At 42.4% G+C, this 13,925-nt stretch overlaps 1 protein-coding gene across 1 annotated transcript in view; it reads left to right on the top strand.

Annotated features, from left to right (window-relative positions):
* The window catches only part of LOC124798235 (collagen alpha-5(IV) chain-like), a 597,808-nt gene that overhangs the window by 391,449 nt on the left and 192,434 nt on the right, over positions 1-13,925 (top strand). The gene's annotated exons all lie outside the window — the stretch shown is intronic.

The following is a 13,925-nucleotide window of genomic DNA, read 5'->3' as shown; positions in this document are numbered from 1 at the left end:
GAAACGAGGACACAGCTAATAATGTTATGTTCCTCATTAAGATGATCGGAAGAGAGCTAAGTTTGTTTATCCTGTAGTTCGATGAAATCTTTATGATTCAAAATATAAGTCAGTTCACCTTAAGGATTCATTTTCAGATAGTTGTAATACCCGTAAAATGTCGCAGAGCTTCTTCCAGCTGACACAGAGACCTCACAGAAGGCGATCTGCTGTATGCACTATATCACGCATCATAACTTAAAGGCAAAAACATTTCTGATTAGTTAAAAGGCTCGAATCCTTCAACGGTTCAGTCTTGATGTCTCTTTTACCACGGTAACGACTTTAGTTGGCAGGAATAAATCGCTCGTGTTAACCTCTGTTCCAGATGGTCGTGTGGTGGATTGTTAGTTTGTAAAAGGGTTGGGGAGGAGAAACGTTGACGTCCTGCAGTAATTTCAGCCTCGAGGCGAAGCAGTTTCCAGCAACGAGTCGGGGCATACATCGCCTCTCCCAGTCCTTCATGGTCTTTTTTACCTCTACTTCTAGTATGAATTCTGTGTTGAACGGGGTCTGCCGTCGACCGAGCGGTTCTAGGCGCTTCAGTCCGGCCGCAGGTTCGAATCCTGCCTCGGGCATGGATGTGTGTGATGTCCTTAGGTTAGTTAGGTTTAAGTAGTTCTAAGTTCTAGGAGACTAGGTTTAAGTAGTTCTAAGTTCTAGGGGACTGATGACCTCAGATGTTAAGTCCCATAGTGCTCAGAGCTATTTTTGAGGGTCTGCCATTGCTGGTAAACATGTGGGACAGTAAACGATGGCGTATCTGTGGAACCCGCCGTTATTTTTAGAAGATAATCTTTCAAATTCTTGAAAGCATTCCGTATTTTACCATTGTGTTGCATTAGCCTTACGCTCTAAGCTACGTAAGACGAAGCTGCGAGAAACAGACATCGCGCTGAACATCTCTCTGAGCAGACAGAACGACAGTCAATATTCGCCAAATATTTGCTCCTCCCTCTGTCTTATCTCAGCCCACCTGCTGGAGCCTTAAGTGACTGCGTACACTGATGAGCCAAAACATTATGACCACTTGCTTAATAACGTATTGATCCACCTTTGGAACGCAGTAAAGCAGCGATTCTGCGTGGTATGTATTCGACAAGTCCTTGGTAGATTTCCAGAGGTACGTGACACCAAATGTCAACGGGTAAGTCACGCATTTCCAGTAAATACGGGCCAGCCGTTTGTTTGGTCGGAGCGGTCGCCGTATAGCGTCCCACCTGTGCACTATCGGGTTCAGTTCAGACGAATTTGATGGACAAGACGTCAACAAGGGTCCGCTGTTATGCTCCTTAAACCACTATAGCTCGAGTCGGCCTTGTGAAACGGACAATTATCGTGCTAGAAGATGCCACTGCCATCGGGATAGTCATCAAGCACGAAAGGATGCAGGTGATCTACAATAATCTTCATGCAGTCTACAGCTGTCATTCCACAGGTACAACGGAAACCGAGGCGAGTGTCTCCTAGAGCATAATACTGTCCTCACAACCCTGTGTCCGTGGTGCATTGCATGTTCCGAACAGCATTTCGCCTGATGACGGCCTATCTAAACACGAGCATCGACCCGATGTAACAAGAAACGTGATTCATCTCGCAAGCTGCACGTTTCCATTGACCCATTGCTCAGTTTCGATGATCTTGTGCCCACTGCCAAAGCTGTTGCGTTAACATGGGAACCCTTTGGAGTCTATTTGCTGGGTAGCCCCAAGTTCAACAGTGTGCACTGAACAATGTGCTATGAAACACTTGCTCCAGCACCACCATTGTGCTCTGTGAACAGATCTGCCACATACCGCCGCCTATTCTGCTTTACAGAGCGAGCACACCTAGGACCTCCACCTTCTGTCCAACACGTTGTCACTTACCCGTTGTCCCACGGTCCTTCAGCACTTTCGACAGATGCTCATGCCAGTAGCACGCGAACAGCCAATCAGCTTCGCAGTTTCCAAGGTGTTCGTTCCCAGGCGGTGGGAATAACAATCTGTCCTTGCCTAAGTAGTTTATGTCAAGAGATTTGCCCATCTGCGGTCCTTGTCGTCTCTAGAATGATCCGCATTCTTCTCTGCTCCGCTTTTGTTCTTTCCTGAATGCGCCACGTGTCCGCAACACCATCAGGCAGCATTCAGTTTTGCGGTGGGAAGTTACAATGCTTTGGCTCATCAGTGTATACCAACTTCTATACGCCTGCTCATTACTCATTGGCCAGAGAACATATCAGCTCTACATACTTCGCGGCTACTAAAGGATACCGCAATTCTAAGTCTCACAACGCTTCCACGGAGCGTTCGTGCACCGTCCCTAAATGGAGTAGGGCGGAGGGAGAGAGGTGTGGAAGAGGTGGGGATTGATCATTTTGATATATCTACATCTACATGCGTACTCCGCAAGCTACCGTACGTGCATGGCGGACGGCACCACGTACCACTACTCATTTCCTTTCCCGTTCCACTCGGAAATAGAGCGAGGGAAAAACGACTGTCTGTAAACCTTCGTACGAGCCCTAATTTCTGGTATCTTGGTGGCAGTAGAATCCATCTCCAGTCGACCTAAAATACCGGTTCTCTAAATTTGCGCCTTGGGAAAAAAGCATCAGCTTCCCTCCTAAGTGTCTCATTTGAGTTCACTAACCATCTCCGTAATACTTGCGTGCTGACCGAACCTACAGGTAACATATCTAGCAGCACATCCCTCAATTGCTTCGATATCTCCCTGTAATCCGAACTGGTGGTAATCCCAAGCATGCGAGCAGTACTGAAGAATGAGCCGCACTAGCATTCTATATGCCATCTCTTTTGTAGATGAGTTACGGTTCCCCAAAAATTCTCACAATAAAACGAAGTCGAGCATTCGTCATCCATACTACCATCTTGATGATGATATGCTTTGTTCCCCATGGCGCGTGTGGGGTACTGAGGGACAAGTGTCGATATACACACAACAAAACGTCTTTGAATTATTATCGCCTTATGTTCACTTTCGTAAAAGCGAGCGACGGGGCTTAGTAGTTAATACGTTGGACACGCCTGTGGAAGGAACGGGGTTGAAGTCCCCAACCGGCCATGCACACTTGGATTTCTCGTGGCTTCTCTAAAGTACTCAAGCTGTTTGCTACTAGTTCTGTAAATAAGTCCCGTCCATTCTTGTCCGAGCCGAGCCCTCTTGCCGCTGTGCGGAAAAGCGCAGATCCCTGCGTCTAGTGCTGTAGACGCACAAATTTTCTGTCACGGTTGGACGTTCCGGAAACGGGCGGCCATTTCCTGTCATGTGGTGGGTTGCTTGCTGCTTCCCGTGGAGGTCGGCGCAGAATGGCCAGGACATGCGCAGCGCCGGCTATTTCGGTGTCCGCGGGTGAGGCGCGCTGACGGCTCCGCCTGTGTACCGCTGAGCCGCGAACCGACGGCCGAGTCCGCTGCAGCGGCGCTATTTTTAGGACGCTGGTCTCACACGCCTCCCCTCGGCCACCCTCTAAAACAAACAGGAATATGTTCATAAATCCGGCCCGCGATGGCAGATGACGGACTATTTCTTTCGCTTTTACGGCTGTGTTGGCATGTCGCTCCAAACCATGAGCTTTCCACTTCTACGAAAAGCGCGCGTGTGTTCTACAGCTTTGGTCTGCGTTCAAAGGACGTGAAAAGAAGGGAAAGCAAAGACTTCTTTAACAGGATAGTGGCAGAGAAAACGATCCACCGAAAGACGCGGACATAAATGGATAGAAAAATCAAAGATAATACGGACAATACGTCATATATAAAAGGGAAACTGATAAGGTTCGTACGGTCATGTATGCCCACCTACCTTACCTCTCCATGATTCACAGCCACATTGCTATATTAACGTTCCGCTGTTCCAGTCTGCTCTAGATCATCAGTTAGATGATGCGTGAGGTAATCTTGTTAAGAAAAAGATCGACCAATGCCTGATGATAAATTTGTGACCCCTTTATGGGTAGAGCAGATACACCAATTTTTGTGCACCATACAACTTCCCAGTAATTTCATGTTACATATTTTGCAGGAGCTACTGACAACCCTTCGTACAATTAAGATTAGCAGAGGAAGGAGGAACAAGCAATGAATACAGTTAAGTGTACATTCAATTGAGATCCGGTCTTGTAACAATACTACAGCGTTAATTATGCATCAACTAGGGTATAGCGGATTGTGACCATTGAATTACATGCATAACATCAATTAGATTTTTCTCTTATCTTTAGAACGGTAGGGATCGTAAATGGCATTACACTAATAGATCACTTAGTACGCATGTAATATGAAACTACGATGTATTTAATACGGCGTTTAATGAGATTTTTCTGATATCTTTAGAAAGAGCTGTTGGAACTACGCTGTGGGTAATCCGGCGTTGTTAGGGTAGAGTTATGAAACTACCGTAGTCTAATCACAAGAGTAGCCTAGAGTACGGTAGTTTTTCTAGTAGCTTTTCTCAGTTATGATCGCAGCTGCGTTACTTATACGTTAGATGTGTTGCATACATGTCGGGCGTTTTTTTCGCGTATCTTACTAGATTCCCCTATTAACCGGAAGCGATGAACCGTCTAGAAACGAAGTGAGGCTATACGAAGAGCTGCGTAACCTACGGAAAATTTTTGTTCTGGATAGTTATCCTTCTGTCTGTTACTCAAAAATAAACAGTATTTATGGCAAAATTAATACTGTCAGTATTTAATTCAGCTTTTATTACAAAATTTATTGTTATTTATTATTATTATTTTTTTTAATAATACAGAGCTATCACATAGCACTAGAAAACGCAATTTCAAACAACACCAAACATCTCGTCACTACTTTGTCGAGCCTATTTACAACATGTTTCTCTTCTTCATAAATAGCTTTCGCGCTTATCGGTAATAACAAGAAACTGAAGAAAGTGTTACCTTTGGTCGTTATGAAGAACTTTATATTGAGTGCTAAAAACAAGAATGATGATGTAGATTCTTTTATGTTTCTGCATGTAAACTGCACTTGTTACAGAAGTAATTGCTTTTGTTACATAAAAGAGCAGAATTTACGTCATCAGGTAACTTTTATTATTTATAAAATGCTGTTAATATTTTGTGGGGATAGAGAGTACATAATGGATTTACACCGAACGATGTGCCTTTCCGATTATGTGCGAAACAAACGAATAAAATAAAGAGAAGTTGTCGGCTCCTAATGTCGCTCTCGCACATTCATTTATGTTTCTTTCCCTAGGCTAATGAGGGATATGTAAAGTCATCGGCTACCCTGTTGTGTGAAACCCCCACCACCAATATTGAATACGATTAGGATGTGACGAGCTTCGAGTGATCATAACGTGAAACTTTATGCTGTTCGTGCCATTCTTGCTGAGAATATGAGTGACGTTGAAACGTGTTGTCATCTCCAAAAGTGCCAGACCACGATCCAGTCATGATTTCGGCAAAGAATCATGCTTTCGTTCGCACACACTAGGTTCCTAGAATGTAAACATTCCCAACATCGTGTTATCGCCATTGATGGCCTATAGAAGAAATTCTGCGACTGATTCATAAGTTCAGAACGTTAAACACGCGCTCACCCACGGATGGGAAACAAAATCATGCTCAGCAGACATCATTCCTGCCATCAAAAGTGCACCCTTTCCCAGGTGTTAACAAGTTCACTACAAATGAATTCGATTATTTTCAAAAATAATTTTATTGACGTATACTTGTCATCCTTCAACAAATGACACTAATAAGAGCAAGAAGCAGCGAGACGTCAAGAGCTGAGGCAGAGTGCTTATTAACCGATGATGAGGAATGTGGTATACGAAACGCGGAGCACTGGATTCTCTTTACTCGTGGAGCGGCAGAGAAACTGCTCAGATATTACTGAAATATAAGGGGCAATCAAATAAAAACGAGACAGATGGGAAAAAGTAAGAAAACTGTTCATTATTTCATAAGTGATCGCCATAACTATTTATGCTTTAATCCCACTGTGAGACATTACGGTCAATGTCTTCATAGAAAACTCCTCGCTTTTGCCTACGGAACCATGACTGTACCCACGCGTGCAACTCTTGGTTCGAATGAAATCGACGGCTACGAATGTCTTTCTTCAGGGCCTCAAAAATAATACGGAAATCGCATAGGGAGAGATCGGGACTGCTTGGAGGTTGTGTACGGAATTCCCAGTGAAATTTCTTCAGCGTAGTCGAAACAGCATCTAGGCGGGCCGATGTGTTGCTACTGCATCAAATAGTTGACATCAACTTTGTGGAAAGGTTGATGATTTAAAAAATCACTAAACCGAAAATATGATCCGAAGAAATTAGGGGTGATTAAGCTACGCAGGTGTCATTTTCTTCCTCTTTGCCAGAAGTGAGATATCGTTACATTAATGTGGTCTCGACCTCCTCTTGTGCATGGTATCGTTGTCACCCCTTGGGAGTCTGTATTGAGGCCACAATAGCGCCACAATTGTGCTCGTAAGGAGGGCGGAAGTCCCATAGACATGCGGGAGCAGCCAGCTGCCCTCTGCTCTCCTTCTATTTACTGGTGGTCCTCTCCTGCCAAGAATCTGCTTTGTCACCAAGGAGGGTCCAGTATCCCTCGTTCACGTTAGACAGTACTTCTGCAGCAAGAGCTAAACGTCTACTCTTTGTTTCGTGACTGGAGTATTGCCACAGCTGTTATCGCAAAATATTAATAGGCTGCACGAGAAAAAGACAAACTGTTTCCAAAATTGTCGTCGAGCGGACCGATATTTAAATGTCTATTTGCAATAGATACTGCCGATTTCCTTTTTCAACTTTTTCCAACCTAATTCATGCTCCGTCTCTAATGAGTTCGTCATCGACGAGACTTTAAACCCAAATCTTTCTTCTCTTTCCTAAATCAAAACTGTTCGAAAAAAATTAAAAAAAACTAAAGGAGATGTAGACGTACGCCGTGTTAGGGCAAGTGCAACGAACAGAAATCAAGACCCAGAAACGTGTTTATAAAAGATTCAATTGCTTCCGGGACGGAAAGGAAACTGTTTACCTGTTTGTGACCACGAGCTGATTCATGAGAAAAATGTACGTGTGGAAGCTATTGGAGATTTCGTCACCGCGTGTGGAGGTTTAGTAAGGCGAGATGGCGCTACAGATTTATGCTGCACGTTGCTTTGAAGACAACGCCATCATGTTAGGTGCCCCAAAACAAATTTCTTGTTCTTAACTTCTGTAGCGCGAACGCAACAGTTGTTTTCAAAAGAAAATGTTACTGTGCTTTCGCGAATAACATGGCGTCAGTGAGCCATTTTCAGACGTTTTTCTGGCCTCTTAAACGCTTGTTTGATTCATTAATGCGAAGTATTTCGCCTCGTCAGAGTAACTTTCTTTTTGTTACACGTTTACAACAACCAAGAAGAGAGCTGTACGATGTGAAAAGGCTGCTTTGTAACCCAGCATACATGCTGACGAAATTGATATTGTCTCTGTTCTCATTCCGAAAATGCAGAGGGCATATCTTTGTATGTTTGGTCGATTTTCAATTTTTCCATCTCACAGCGTTCACACAGAAAGCTTTTCGGGTTGCAATGATTGGAAACCTCGAGCCAAATGACAGAAATAAAACAACTTCAGTAAATGTAAACAGCGCAGCCAAAATTCATTTATATAAAGGAAAATATCACCTGAACGAATCCACGTACGAATGAAATGTGATTCCTTTAGGCTTCAGACTGTAATCAGAATGATTAACACACCTGTAAAAGACACAAGCTGACATTTTTGATCAAATCACTTCCTTCAGAAGCTAATGTTTGCGGCGAATAAAATGGCGGACGTCGGCTTCAAGTTTGTGACGTCATGACAACTCCCCTTATTATTCCTCCATTCATGGGGCTGAGATCTATCTTTGCTTCAAATCGTCATCACTTGTGATGGGTCGCAGTTCCGACAGTTCGACCCGGAGTGCAGTAGGCAACCATCACGGCCGCTGTGCATTGCCGTCTGCGCCGCATTTCGCCAGTCGTCCAAAGGTTGCTTCATTTGATTCCAAAGGGAGCCTTTGCTGAAGTTGCTTGTTATAAACGCTGCAGTAAGGATATTGCGGCCAATTGAGACAGTTTTTAAAGCGAGCAAGTTATTTTGTTTTTATCTACTGTTCCATTTGTATTATAATTCTGTCCATCGAACTTCTTAGGCAATCTTAGTACTTAATAGCGATTTATGCTGATGGGCATTTATAAAACACTTGACTGCCCATACTTAATTGTGCCAGATAGGTGATTACCAACGGATACTACAGACATAGTAAAACATTTGCTAAGAGAACTTGTGAACGGGTCCAGAATGACTAACTTAGATATGTACGGGCCTGCATAGAGCGAGATGAAGCAGTGAATAAATCAATGGTCTCACATTTTAGATGGAGGGGAGTTCATATCTGTCCATGGCATGAGGAAACACTTTAATTAAAATCAATAACTGATTACATAATAATTCGTCAAAAACAGTTTTAAAAACACGAGACGTCAGAGCTTACAGAGGAGGAACCTAGAGTGACCACATCTGGTTAACTATAAAATTGTGTTTCCGTATGTAGATATGAAAAATAAAGAAGAAATTGTTAATGAGGAGGAAGATTTTAAAACTGTAATAAAAATCCCAAAGTATAATGTACATAGTCTAGAAAATGAAAAGTTAGATGAAAAGTTAACTGAAACAGAATTTAACAGTACAGGTATGCAATATAAATATACATGAGGCAGCTAAAGAAGCCGTGGGCGAAGAAATTAAGTATGAGAAAAAATAACCTTTATATTATTTTGATGCAGAAATAGAGAAAGAGGTACAAATAAAGAAAGAAAAATATTTAAAATGGCTAAATACACAAAGTATCCACGACAAGGTAGAATTCATAGTACATCAAGCAAAAATGAGGAAAATGGTGACAGAAGCAAAAAATAAGGATTGGGAAAATACCTGTAATAAAATGAATAGTATAATTGAAGGTAACAGAAGCTCAGAGGCACGGAAAATATTGAAAAATTTGAGAAAAGATTCTAAAGAAATTCAGCAAATTAACTACATTAGTATCCAGCCTTGGGAAAAATACTTCAAAGAATTACTGACTGAAAACAGAGGAGAATTTTTGGATACAATTAATAACGATATAGAAGAAACAGTAAATAACGCCAGCATTTCACAGGACATGGAAGTAGCAAAAAAATCAATTAAAACTTTAAAAGAAGGAAGTGCTACTAGAATTGGAGGCGTACCAACTGAATATAAATGCGGATAAATTAAATGAACTTTTGAGAAGCCTTTTTGAGAAATGCATAAATGGCGAGGCCATACCAGAAGACCGGAAAGTAGGATTTATATCAAGAACCCACAAGAAAGGAAGAAAAAATGAGTGCGAGAACTATAGAGGAATAACTGTAACTAATGTATTTAGCAGACCTTATGGAAGGATTATCACACATTTTTTGGAAACAGAATTCAAGGAAATGGAGGCCGAGGAACAAGCTGTCTTCAGGGAGATCAACTATAGATCATATATTTTGCTTGCAACAAATAATTGAAAAGAAAACGTTAGAAATTAACCCCTTCATTTAGTATATGTAGACACAGGAAAAGCGTATGATAATATATCCATATGTAACTTGTGTAAAGCTTTAGAAACGTTTAACATTAGTTCCACCACAATTAAAGAAATTCGGAACTTTTGCGAAAACTCTATAGCATGAATGAAAATACAAAATTGTCGCTCATCCGGATTTAAAGTTACAAAAGGATTACGTCAGGGATGCAGTCTGTCAGCAACAGTTTCAAAATACATACAGAAGAAAGCAATGGAAAACTGGAAAATAAAATGTAAAAACATAGAAGTCTCAGTAAATGATATTAAGATATATTCATTACAATTTACTGATGACAAGTTAATTTTGGCACAAGATAGAGAAAACATAGAGCACATTATAAGGAAATTAACAGAGGAGTGTAAACAATGGGACCGTAGGTCAACAGGAATAAAAATATGGTAGTTTGAGACACAAATCAAGATTTGACACTCGAGAAAAGGGATGGGAACCATTAATCACACTGAAGAGTACAAATATAAGTGAGTCAGTATCACACAAGATGGCAAACAAGACAAGGAAATTAATTCGAGAATAAATGCTGGGAAGTTTACTATTGGAACAATAAATGGTATTCTGGGAAGTTTACTATTGGAACAATAAATGGTATTTTATGGGACCAACAGATTAGAAAGGAAACAAAAAGAAAAGCCTTCAATACAATTATCAGAAACATTATGACATATGGATCAGAAGTATGGAAAGTTAAATCGCAAATAGTAAAAAGGTTGATGGTAACAAAGATGGAGTTCTGGAGGCGATCCACAGGGATATCTAGGCAAAAAAGAATCAGAAAAGAAATCATCAAGAAGAAAATGGACGTTACAAGTTCAGCTGCAGATTTTATAGAAGGAAACAATTGTTATGGTAAGGAGATACAAAAAGGATGTCAGAGGAGAGGTCACCACAGAGAATTAAGGAATGGGAGCCACCAGGGAGAAAGGAAAGAGGGAGGCCGCCGACCACATGGACTCAAGGAATTCAGACCGCTATCAGAAGACGAAATACTGAAGAAAATTTATGGGCAGATTGACAAGAATGGAAGATGAAAATCAAATTTGATGTGTAATCTTGCAATACCGAAAAATGTAAAATGTTGCCTTGTGAAACAAGATAATAATTATAAAAAAAATATGTAGTTTTATCATAGCAGCTCCAGATGATTACCGAAGGGTCTTCAGTGCTACGTCAACGCGCCAAAAGCGAGTATCTACAAACGTTGTTGGTTTCTGTTGTACGTTATCTGATCAAAAGTATCCGGACACCCCTACGTAATGCGGAACTGATCACTTGATTCCACGAGCGGCGGACCCACCAGTCTCAAACGAGAATGGGTCGAATGTGTATTAGCCGTTGAATGTCACATGAGTAACAAATCCATCAGAGACATTTCAATCGTTTCCCTGCCGCGCAAGTGGACTGTTGGCGATGTAATTGTGACGTGTAAACGCGAAGGAAGTACCACAGACCAGACACACTTCATGTACTGACGGATAGAGACCGTCGAGCATTGCAGAGTAGATCTAAGAAATCACACGAAATCAGCAGAAGGAATCACTCGTGAATTCCAAAGTGCTCTCACCAGTGCAGCTGGCATAACGACTGTGTGCTGCAGGGAGTAAGAAGGATAGGGTTACGTCGGTCGAGCAGCTCCTCATAAGCGGCACATTCTGTAGTCAGCGCTAAGCGACGCTTGAGGTGGTGTCAAGAGCGACGCCTGTGTTTAGTGGATAAATAGAAGCGAATGATGTGGAGTGACGAATCATGCTATACGCTGTTGCAATACGATGGAAGGGTTTAAGGATTTGTGTTTGACGAATCCCTGACGAAAGTTACCTGCCATCATGTGTAGCGCCAAAAGTGAAGTACGGCGGAGGTGGTTGCTGAGGAATAGGTGTGGTTAGGCAGTGGTCACCTTATTGCGCTTAAGCAAACACTCATTGCTGAAGGATATGAGTACAGTTTTGAGTAATGTTTACAGTAGAGGAGCAGTTCGGAGATATTGAATGTATCGCCATGACAAGGTTCAAAATGGTTCAAATAGCTCTACGCACTATGGGACTTAAAATCTGAGGTCACCATTCCCCTAGACTAAGAACTACTTAAAACTAACTAACCTAAGGACATGACACACATCCATGACCGAGGCAGGATTCGAACCAGCGACCGCAACAGTCGCGCGGTTCCGAATTGAAGCGCCTAAAACCGCTTGGCCACAACGGTCGGCGCCATGCCAAGACACCATGTTATAAAGCAGCATCTGTTAGGCATTGTTTTGTGGACAATAACGTTCCTGAAATGGACTAGCCTGCCCAGGCTCCCGATTTGAATACTTCTGGGATGAGTCAGAAAGTCGACCAGGCTGCAGGCCACGGCGTTCAACAACAATATCTTCTCTGGTTTCGGCACTTGAGGAAGAATGGGCTGCCATTCCTTCAGAGATATTCAGACAGCTCATTGAAAGTGTCCCCAGAAGAGTTCGGGCCGCCATAAAAGCGGAAGGTGCACCCTTACCACGTTAGTGTCCGCTAATAAATGTTCGGATACTTCTGATCAGATAGTGTGTATGTAATTGCAATGAAATAACTTCCACATGTTGTTTACACTATTGCATGAAAATACACCCCTTTCGGTTCTTTCTTGTTGCCATTCCTCCGATTAACAGCTTTAGCCCCGAGGGTGAAACTGTTTTTTGAAATGAATACTGGGGAATAAATACACTATTGAAAAGGCAGTAGACGGTCTTTGTTACTAAATTTTCTATCCATTTCTCCGTCTCGGTTTTGTCAGCAATACCCATGACGTTTTTATCCGCAACATAAGAACGCAATTTTGTATCATTTGAATACGGAGCTACACAAAAATTGCATGGCGTTATTCACGTGGCAATGTTAATTCTTTTTTTATTTCTTTATTTCGAGATCCAACAGAATGTTAAGAAGAAAAAGATGGTAGGCTTTAATGTCTTCTCGACGACGAATTCATTAGAGAAAAAAATGAGCACGAATTCAGATTGGAGAAAGATGGGCTAATAAACCGGTTATCGCCTTTTTTAATGAATCGTTCTAGCGCTCACCTTTATTCGTTTAGGGAAACTGCGAGAAACCTATACCTGGATGATTAGACAGGGATTTGAACGGAGCTCCTCACCAAAGCGAGTCCAATGTCTTAAGCACAAGTCACATCACTCGGTAGGAATAATACATACATGACGGAAGGATATTGAAAATCAGAGCTAATTTAAAGCCAAAAAGGTGTGCTGCGATCACACGTCAGCCCAACATTGATTACAGCTAATAATCGTAAAATATACTCAGCATAATATCACCAACATTCCCTGCTGACAGATTACAAACGTTTCACGCGAACGAGTGCTCTACCGACTAGCTACCCAAGCACTATTCACGACCCGTCCCCACAACTTTACTTCCATTGGTACTTTATCTCATACCTTCCAAACTTCACAGAAGCTGTCCTGTATATCTTGTTGTACTACGACTCCTGGAAGAAAGATTATTGCAGAGACATGGCTTAGTAACCCGGTCACTGTCCTGTTGAAAAATGGCATCATGATTCTGTCGCATGAGAGGTAACATATGAGGAAGCAGAAAGTCCCTGCTGTATCATTATGCTGTCAGTCGTATCAGTCGTAACCTGAAGTCATACCCAAAAGGCTCCCAACATAATGACGCCAGGGATAAAACCGCTGTGCCTCTCCAAAACATTGGAAGAATGGCGCTCTCCCTAGGTCATCTCCATATTCTGCTGTTGTGTTAACGGCAGTTTGCGCATGGGCAGTTAAATATTTGGTCCAACCGGCGATAGTCTTCGACTAATGGTGCGGGCTGAAACAGAACGTTGCAAGGAGCCGATTACTTGTTCTCAGATGGCAGGCGGAGATGTGAAGGGGCTACGGTGAGCTTGATGCAGAATACGGCAGTCCTCCCTTGTGGTGGTCAGACGTGGTCGACCAAAACCTTGACGAGTACTCCCGCCCTCGCGTTCCCATGTAGTCTAACATCGGGACACTGTCACATCCGAATGCCCCAAAAACCTGGATACGCCACGATTCTAACAGCCGGCAAAATGAAAATCCAAAATGGAAATCCTTTCAGACTCTAACAGGTGCTGATAACGTTGCCTCATAAGAGTACGCGGCATCTCCGTATCGTAGGCAATGATCGCTCAAAATCTGACCCTGTTATCGCCCCTTATGTACGCTACCAGGTCTGGTGAGAAGACAATGCACGAAAAACAGCCGGCCGCGGTGGTCTAGCTAACCTA

Source organism: Schistocerca piceifrons, chromosome 5, assembly GCF_021461385.2.
Source record: "Schistocerca piceifrons isolate TAMUIC-IGC-003096 chromosome 5, iqSchPice1.1, whole genome shotgun sequence".
Lineage (NCBI taxonomy): Eukaryota > Metazoa > Arthropoda > Insecta > Orthoptera > Acrididae > Schistocerca > Schistocerca piceifrons.
Note: the sequence above shows the minus strand (reverse complement) of the source record. Positions and strands in the feature narration are given on the sequence as shown.